The sequence below is a fragment of the Falco biarmicus genome, chromosome 11 (assembly GCF_023638135.1).
Source record: "Falco biarmicus isolate bFalBia1 chromosome 11, bFalBia1.pri, whole genome shotgun sequence".
Lineage (NCBI taxonomy): Eukaryota > Metazoa > Chordata > Aves > Falconiformes > Falconidae > Falco > Falco biarmicus.
The window spans coordinates 29,607,352-29,615,518 of NC_079298.1; the positions used below are offsets into that span (position 1 = coordinate 29,607,352).

Consider the following 8,167-nt stretch of genomic DNA (forward strand, 5'->3'; position numbering starts at 1 on the left):
CCAGACAGTGCGAAGTAATTTATTTTTTGTCCTGGAGAAACCAGCCTCCTTCAGAGTTTCACTCATTAAGACAGCAGCCGTTGTAATCCAAGCTCCTTTGATGGAAGGGGTAAGTGGGGAGATTGCCAAAGGGAGGATTAGCTGATGGATGTCTTGAGCTGCGAGGGTGTCTCATACGGATTTGTGCAGGATTTTCACCTCAGCTGTCCTGGCTGGAACTCCCATCCTACCATACCAAGACACTTTCCTTGCAGGCTTTGCTCTGCCTCTAGCAGCAGTGAGGCCCTGGCTGAGGGCTGGTTGCTATCTGTCATTCTCAGCTCGGTGGTGACAGAAAGGTACACAGCATGCCAAAGAAAACCTAGCCCCAGCGTGTGAAAAACTTACCTGTTGTACTCATAGGTAAGTGGCAGCTTTGTCAAGAGACAGGACAGATTCAGATGGGATTCCCAACTTGGCTACTCAATGATACAGTGCTCCAGGCCATTGTTTTCCCCTCTACAGTAGGGATTATGATATGCTTCTCTCTGCACTGCATCCTTCGAGACCTATGAATGAAAGTGCTGTAAGCAGCTTTGTGCTTTTAGGCCTAACCTTAAGTAAAGGCATTTAGAAAGCACAGTTCCAACACATATTTCTAGACTATGTGATAGGCAGCAAGTTTCTCACTATTCCCCAGTCAAAAGGAGTAGCACAATCCCTGGTTTTCTCCTGTCTATGACTCTGCTTCCTCCTTACTCATCACGTTTGTCTTGATCTTTGATTTCTGCCACTGTGCTTCTATGGATACATCAAGCTGTTTGTGTGCACTCTTTGTTATGGGACAGAAAGGGAGGACATCTGCAAAGGCAGGTTAGATCCACTTCTACATTCTCTAGCAATGTGAGAATTTTCATTTTGAAACCTTCATGGTGCAGTTAAGCCTTAAAGGGTGTTAGTACAAATACAAGATTATTATTTCCTAAAATGTCATTATTTGAAAGCCATTCTCACAATGGGGTGTTTGAGGATGAAAACACTCCAGCCTGTCAAGCCTCCTGCTTTCTATGTCAAACATCTCTCTCGTTTCCCACCACCACCTTTGCAACTCACACATGCCCAACACGAGCCCACAGCTTCTTTCTGGCTCCTGATCCCAGGTATCTAGATGCTGCTCCGTCTGCTCTTGTCTGACAAGCAGGGCCCAAAGCTGGAGGGGAGCAAGGCACACCATGCCACTCTGTGTGCGCTGCCAGCTGCTCTAGCACTTCTTTATCACACAGGATTACAAACCCATCCATGGGTGGGTGTCCACTCTTCTGTCACAGGACCCAGTGGAGCAGCGTGGAGCAGCAGTGGAGACTGCTTGTAATGTTATTGTTAAAGAGGTTCCATTGGGTTGTTTTTAGCAGAAATTTGAGTTGCTTGTTTTGCAGCAGAGGATCAGTTACAAAAACAACACCAAGCAGAAAGGCTTTTTTGAGAGAAGGGCTCTGTTTACCACGTTAATTTCAGGGAAAGTTATTTGGGAGGAGGGAGGAAGTAGTCAAATCCTTGTTTACCATGCTGGAAACCCAAATCCCCTCAGTTTATGCAAATAAGAGAGAAAATGGCTTAGTGGTATGAGCACATGGCTGTGACTAAGGGGAGCTGGGTTTGTTCCCTCCTCTAACGAATACAATTCTCTAAGGCCTCTCTTCCCTCAAGGTAGGATTCAATTCATTTAACATAAGGTATATGGTCCCAGCTGAAGACCAAATCACTGATCAGCAGAGAGAGACAGGATATTCCTAATGTCGGATTTGTCCAACAGCATCGGATATACTGAAAAGTCTGGCAGAGACACTGGCTTTGCTTCCCTGATTATTAGGCAATCACAATAACCACTTGGACCAAACAGTTAAAGTAAGATGAGATGAACGTACTCTGCTTTCTGGGGTTCCCATACATGTAATGAAGCTAACTAGTCCTTCCCCACCTGACAGTAGGGTGGAAAGGATCAATGTACTAGTTATTACAACATGCTCTGATGCTGAGATGCTGGAGGCCATAAAAGCCTGACTGTAAGTAGGTCTGTCTACCTGAGAACGCAGCGACAGCAAGTAGTCCATTGGTTCCTAAATCCTTTCTGTTCGGTATGTGCACCTGTCCTGGATGTTGCGTGGCTGGTTTGGATCTCTGCAATGATATGCTCAGCCACCTTTTGTGAGGTGGCATTTCTCTCCTTGCTGTAGAGAATGCAGTCCATTGGGGGAGTCATGGCAAAGCTGCCTGTGCTGAAAGAGCCCAGAAAAAGAGAAAATTAGTCACTGATCTCGGCTACGTTAGGGCAAAGGCAGGGTTTGCTCTGCCCACTGAAATCGGAATTACTGCATGCTGCAAACTGAAGGTGCTATCAAACATCAGCCTGGGGATCTATAAGACTGAGAAGAACAGAACAGGGACTGAATCCTACCTGAGCAGTGAAATGACTTAGTGTAGGGTGAGCAAGTACTCACTTGCTCAGGGCCCCTCTGCCTTGGCATCTAGACGGCTAGAGATGACACACAGCTTAATCACAGGCAGGGAGCAAGTCAGACAGCAGAGTGGCTCTACAGACACTACCCAAACAGGAGCCTCTTCAATGGCCTACGTTTTGCCTTTGGAAGTGGTCAGGGCTGCCTCTCTCACCAAATCAAGGCAGCCCAAATATGGTTCCTCTGGGAACTTTAATGTTTTACTGAATCACTTAGTTTCTCTTGATGACTGCTGCTTCAGAGTCTCAGTTGCTGGATCCCAGTAGGGATTTTGTTGATGGGGGTTTATTGACTGCTTGTTACCTTGAAGTTACTGCAGTAGCAGGAGTCACAGGTAACTCCTGGAGTCTGTTTATTTTATGGGTTGGATTTTTAAGAGTTTGCCAATGGTACCCTGATTTTAGGAGAAGGCACTTTCTTATTTAGCAATGCACTCATGTATTGATCCATAAATAACACTAGTGTGTTCTTTAGTAAGACCCAAAAGAGGGTCAGCCCTGGCTCATCAGTAAACCATGTAAAAATAGTGCAAAAAGAACCTCTCAGCAAACTCATCACGTCTATCTGGGGGAGGTGCAAGCCAAACATCAGTGTAATTTTGTACTCCACTGAGTTTTCAGGAGTATCTGTGCCCATACCTTCTGAAAGAAAAATGCTAAAAGGTCCAAGATGGAGTAATCTCTGACAGCCTTCGCTTTGGTCTCCAGTAGAGGCTCTCAGAGTTGCAAGATTTTTACAGCTGGGGCTGCAGATCCAAATTCTGCATCTGTGGGAGAAACAGACTTGAATGCACTGAAGTCTCACAGTGAGGTCCATAAATTCCCATATACCCGAGCTGGAATTCATCTTGCCTCACTTAAACCCCTAAAAATGACTTGTCTGAACCTAAGACAGTCCTGTAGGCTTCTTCTATACAGTTGAGTATACGGATAACCATCGCAGGTGGGAAGAAGTTTTTTGGGAGGAGCTGGTCTCTCCCCAGTGACTATCATGGGAAGTCTTGACAATTACCTTAGACCCAGACAAGTGTCTTCTAGATATCCAAATTATGTGAGAGGCATCTTATGTCTGTGATTACATGCAGCCATGCTGAAGGGAGCCACAAGGTCATTAGGTCATCTTAGTTGATCCTATGTACCGCATTACAAAATCCTCACATGACTGAGAGGCTTAAGATATAAGCAACATTAATTCAAAGAGGCTAGGCAGATCTGAGTGGGTTTTATGAGTAAGATGTGCCAGGTGTCACCCAAGGGATCCTGCCACGGAGCCCTGGAATGGAGCCAGGTTGAGCACATGACACTGAATGCTCATGCAGCAACAGTTCCCTTGGCAAATGGTGCTGGACCATTTCTTTGTGTGGCTGGGGATCCAGATTACATAGCAGTCCCTGTTCCACTGCAGTAGATGCCTTGTGAAAAGCTGGCAAGCCACACATATTCCAAGCACCACAGGTCACCTTGGCCAACACAAACTGCATATAACCCACATGGATGCATAGGCATCTGTAAAACTGTTAACTGTGTGTGTACACAGAGAGGGAAATCTTCCAAACAAAGATTTTGAAGCTAGACCTGTGATTTTTGATGCTGTGTGTTTGTTACTCTGTTAATGGAGGAGTGTGGGAGGATTTCCATGCTGGAGTATTGCCCCAGCAGCAGTGGCCGCAGGAACTGAAGCTGCTCCCAGCAGCATCAGGCTGCATGAGCACAGAAGGCTGCTCAGAAAGTGCTGCGTACCACTTTGTGGAGGCTCAGCAGCACTTGTGGCATGTGTGCCACTGTTCGGGAATCTTTGCTACAGATCGGGAAAAGACAATCTCTGAATCAGGATTTTACATTCACAGGGCATTGTCAGAGGTTAGGGAGAGGGGAACAATCAGGCATAATGTACCTACAATTGAGTTCAGGTCACTGTAAGGTGGTACAGTTGAATGGAGTGTTCAGAAGGACTTTGCTATTGCTTGGATCTTTAATACATCTGCTTAGAATGGGATGAATGCATGGGCCTGCCATGAATGTCTCCTGCATGGGCCAGTTTTTCCCCACTGACTGCAAAGAGAGCCTAGTTATCTTAGATGAGACATTTTATATTTAGGTGTCTCAGATCAAGTCAGATTATTTTTACCTAAGATACCTACATCTCCCTAACGGGTTTGCAAAGACATGCTGATGCTAAACTTTGATTGAATTGGCCACATGCTTTAGAAATCCCTTTAGATGTCTACCTCCACTGACAAGTACCTAAATCCTTTCAAATCTGGTCTCTAGCTAATTCTGAAAATGTAGTCTTGTGTGAAGCTGAGTTTCCTACAAGCCAAATCTTCAGAATTACAGGCATTCAAAGACACCAATAGGTTATCTACTAAGCCACAGTGCACTTATAGGACTTCTGGATCTTCAAATGCTTCTTGAAACCTTAGCCTCAGGCACCTGAAAATACCACAAGGTTGAAATGCCTTCAAATTCAACATTTTTGGAAGAGAGATACAGGGAAGAGAGACTTTCCACGAATTTTCTGTCTTTATTTTTGCTGCAGGCATACACCAGGTTGTTCTTCCAATGCTTTGAAAGGAACAGAAGCTGTTTATGTTCATCAGCACAATGTTCAGCCTGAGCCCTTTCTTTGCAGGACGTATCAGGTTGGTCTAATAAGCAGGCTAACCATAACCATGCTGTTTCAATCTGCTCCAAGCAGAACCAGAATAAGTTTACGTCCACCTGCAAAACACTCTGTAGTTCCTGTAGTGGCCTGATTTGTGGAGGTGTTAATCACTCACAGCTACTACTTAGGTAAAGCTGTAATGTGGCCCAGATCACCCTTCTGTGCCTCAGTTTCCTTATCCTGAACACAATGATAATGCAGCTTATGGTCTACGGATGTATAGTGTCATACAAATATTGTTATTTATGGTGATGATGAGAACATGAGCTTTGTTTGGTACAAAGGTCTGGGAGTGCCTACTTGACATCAATTGAATGAGACAGGTATTAACCTGTACATTTGAAATATAGCGTGTTGTTATTGTTCTCAGATAAACAGAATTACCTCCTCTTAAAATCAAAGGTAATCTGTTTTACTTCAGTGAGATGTGGTGATGTCCACAGAGAACAAATCATTTTTGGCAAGTGGAGGAGGGATTTTCTTGGCAAGTTGGAAGAAGCATCAAAGGAAGAGAAGAGGGATGGGATGCAACACAACTGGTTTTAATTACACATAACAGTCAAGTTCCTCTAGACAGGCCTACTGTCTGATATGTCATTGTAAATGCTCTGGGGAGCCTGGATTAAGAGAATGAAAAAAACAAGTGAATGGCATAAAGGTACTCAGGACTCTTAGTGGAGTAACTGGCAAAGCTTTTGTCAGTTGGCATCATGCAGTGATACATCACCCCCATTAATGTAGCACCCTGGTACCGTAACTTTGATTTTTAACGGGTGTTCGGTTATCCAAGTCCATGCCTTTTTCTGGTTTTGATAGTCATAGCTCCTCAGATCACACTGCACTTCTGTTTGACATTAACGATGAAGATGCTGAATTGGTTATAACAAGGATGCACTTTCATTCCCACTGCACAACCACCAGGATGAGGGGAAACTCTCTCATTTCAAGCCAGTTCAGCTCTGAGGTGGTCTGAATTGCTCTGGAGGTGCCAGTTTCTTCTTCTGGCCTGTCAAAGAGCCTAAGGTGGCAGCTCCCTAGACCAGACACACTGCAAGCTGCCTGAATAGATGGGATAGGTCTGGAGAAAAAAAGAGCTTGGGCAGAGACTTCTTGACAGGACTGTTCCTCTTGAAATGCCTGTTTTCTCTGGAAATTGATGACTTGTTTCACTAAATTTGGGGGCAGGGAATGTACTGGGTTTATTAGCATATTCTGTAGAAAACTGATGTTTCACTTCAACTATTACAATATTATATAATATATTATAATTTCACCTAACATGTCGGTTTAGACTAGATTAGATAAACATCCAAACAAGAAAGTCAAACTAAAAATATCCTGTATGATTATTTCAGTATTTCTGAAACAAAATACTTTAGAACATCCATTCAGCGATATGTTTAAAACTGATGGTGCTCTATTCCAATTAGGAATGAAAGAACATTTGTAATGTCTGACTTGCCTTCGGAATACGAACAGCTTGAGCTTTGATGGACACTGGAGCTGCACAGTTGGGATCGCTGTTCAGGCTGCTGTAATAATTGTTTTCTTACATTTTGTTTAGGTTGCAGTACCATTTGGGGGCTACTGTCAGGGTTTGAGGATGTCTTTTGCAAGGAACCTCATACGTATATAATAAAGATAACACTTGGCCTTCAGTCACACAGAATAGAAGCACTGGACCCAATATGGGAAAACCAAGCATTATGAAGAACTTTTGTGGTGACATGGTGCAAGTGGGCTTTACTGCACTTTGGCTAAGCATTTACTTGAGTAATGGTTGCCTGGGAGAAACATCTGATTGAAGGACAAATTGGGTATTTCCCTAATTAGCTATTGATGGTGAATGAGGGCTTGAGCTTGAAGGACCCTGAATGTTCTGTGAGCCTCACCTTAGCCAGGGTATGGATCCTGGATTCAATTTCTGCTAACATTGAGATCAGGAATAAGTCTTAAATGAGCACCAAACAAATGGGATTCAAACTCCTACTGCAATCTGATGAGCTAAAGGCTTCTTTAAATGTATGGTTTAAATAACTTGAAAGTTGAGGCAGAGCAACCGAGTTGATTATCCAGTCTTTGAACACCAAAGAGCAACTGATACATAGATGATTTCTAAGCAAGATCTGTTTGAAATTTATGATTCTTCATTATTATTATTATAGTTATTGTTATTATTATTGTTATTATTATTATTTACTATGGTAAAGTCCAGAGCACCCTGAACGTTTAAGCCACAAATGGCCCTTACCCAAATTCACCAACATTTCAGGGTGGCCTACACTGGTTGACTGGGAATTCTTCAATTAAAATATACCTTGGAAAAGGAGGAAACAAAAATATTATTCAGTCTGCAGCAATCTCATGCATTTAAGTCCCTGGAGGGCTTGTGTTTCTTTACTCTTGAGGTTCATTATGTCACCAGAAGAGCTTTAACATTTTACTGTGGAAGCAACATAGCCATGAAACATTAATTTCCAGGAATGTGGGAACCATGAAATATGGGGTTTTCTATTAAATTAATATTTTACTTGCGTCTATTCTCACATAGTTAAGGGAACCAATTTTCATTATATGTTTATGTATATGTATTCTGGAAGTTCATATAGAAAGATGAACAAAATATGGGAAAATCACTTTTACCTTGAAAAATGTATTTCACTGATAAAAATACCAGTCATTTATATTCTACCTTTCATCCTAAACCACTTCACATTCTACATCCATCTTGGAACAATGTCTCTCATTACTAAACTGCACCCACTCTGGTGTGTAAGTGAACAGCTGATATATCCTGCCCTGTGAGATGCGGCAGCTGTTTAGATTTATATAAAATTGTTTACTTCCCTATTTGCACAATGCCATTCTCTCACCATTGTGTGACCAACGCCATTCAGATATGCCTGGCACAGACATGATTGTACTAGGATCTCCAGCAGCCTCCAAGTATTCTGCATCGTGGCAGATGTCTCTGGCTGGAAGAAAAAATGGTGAAGGACAAATTAACT

At 42.9% G+C, this 8,167-nt stretch overlaps 1 long non-coding RNA gene across 1 annotated transcript; it reads right to left on the reverse strand.

The window, feature by feature from the left end:
* Nucleotides 1-393: 393 nt before the first annotated feature.
* On the reverse strand, nucleotides 394-3,262 carry LOC130156622 (uncharacterized). The gene is made up of 3 exons (XR_008824515.1): nucleotides 3,134-3,262; nucleotides 2,061-2,255; nucleotides 394-548 (listed from the first exon to the last, which is right to left on the reverse strand). It is a non-coding gene; the product is annotated as an uncharacterized LOC130156622 (long non-coding RNA).
* Nucleotides 3,263-8,167: the final 4,905 nt, after the last annotated feature.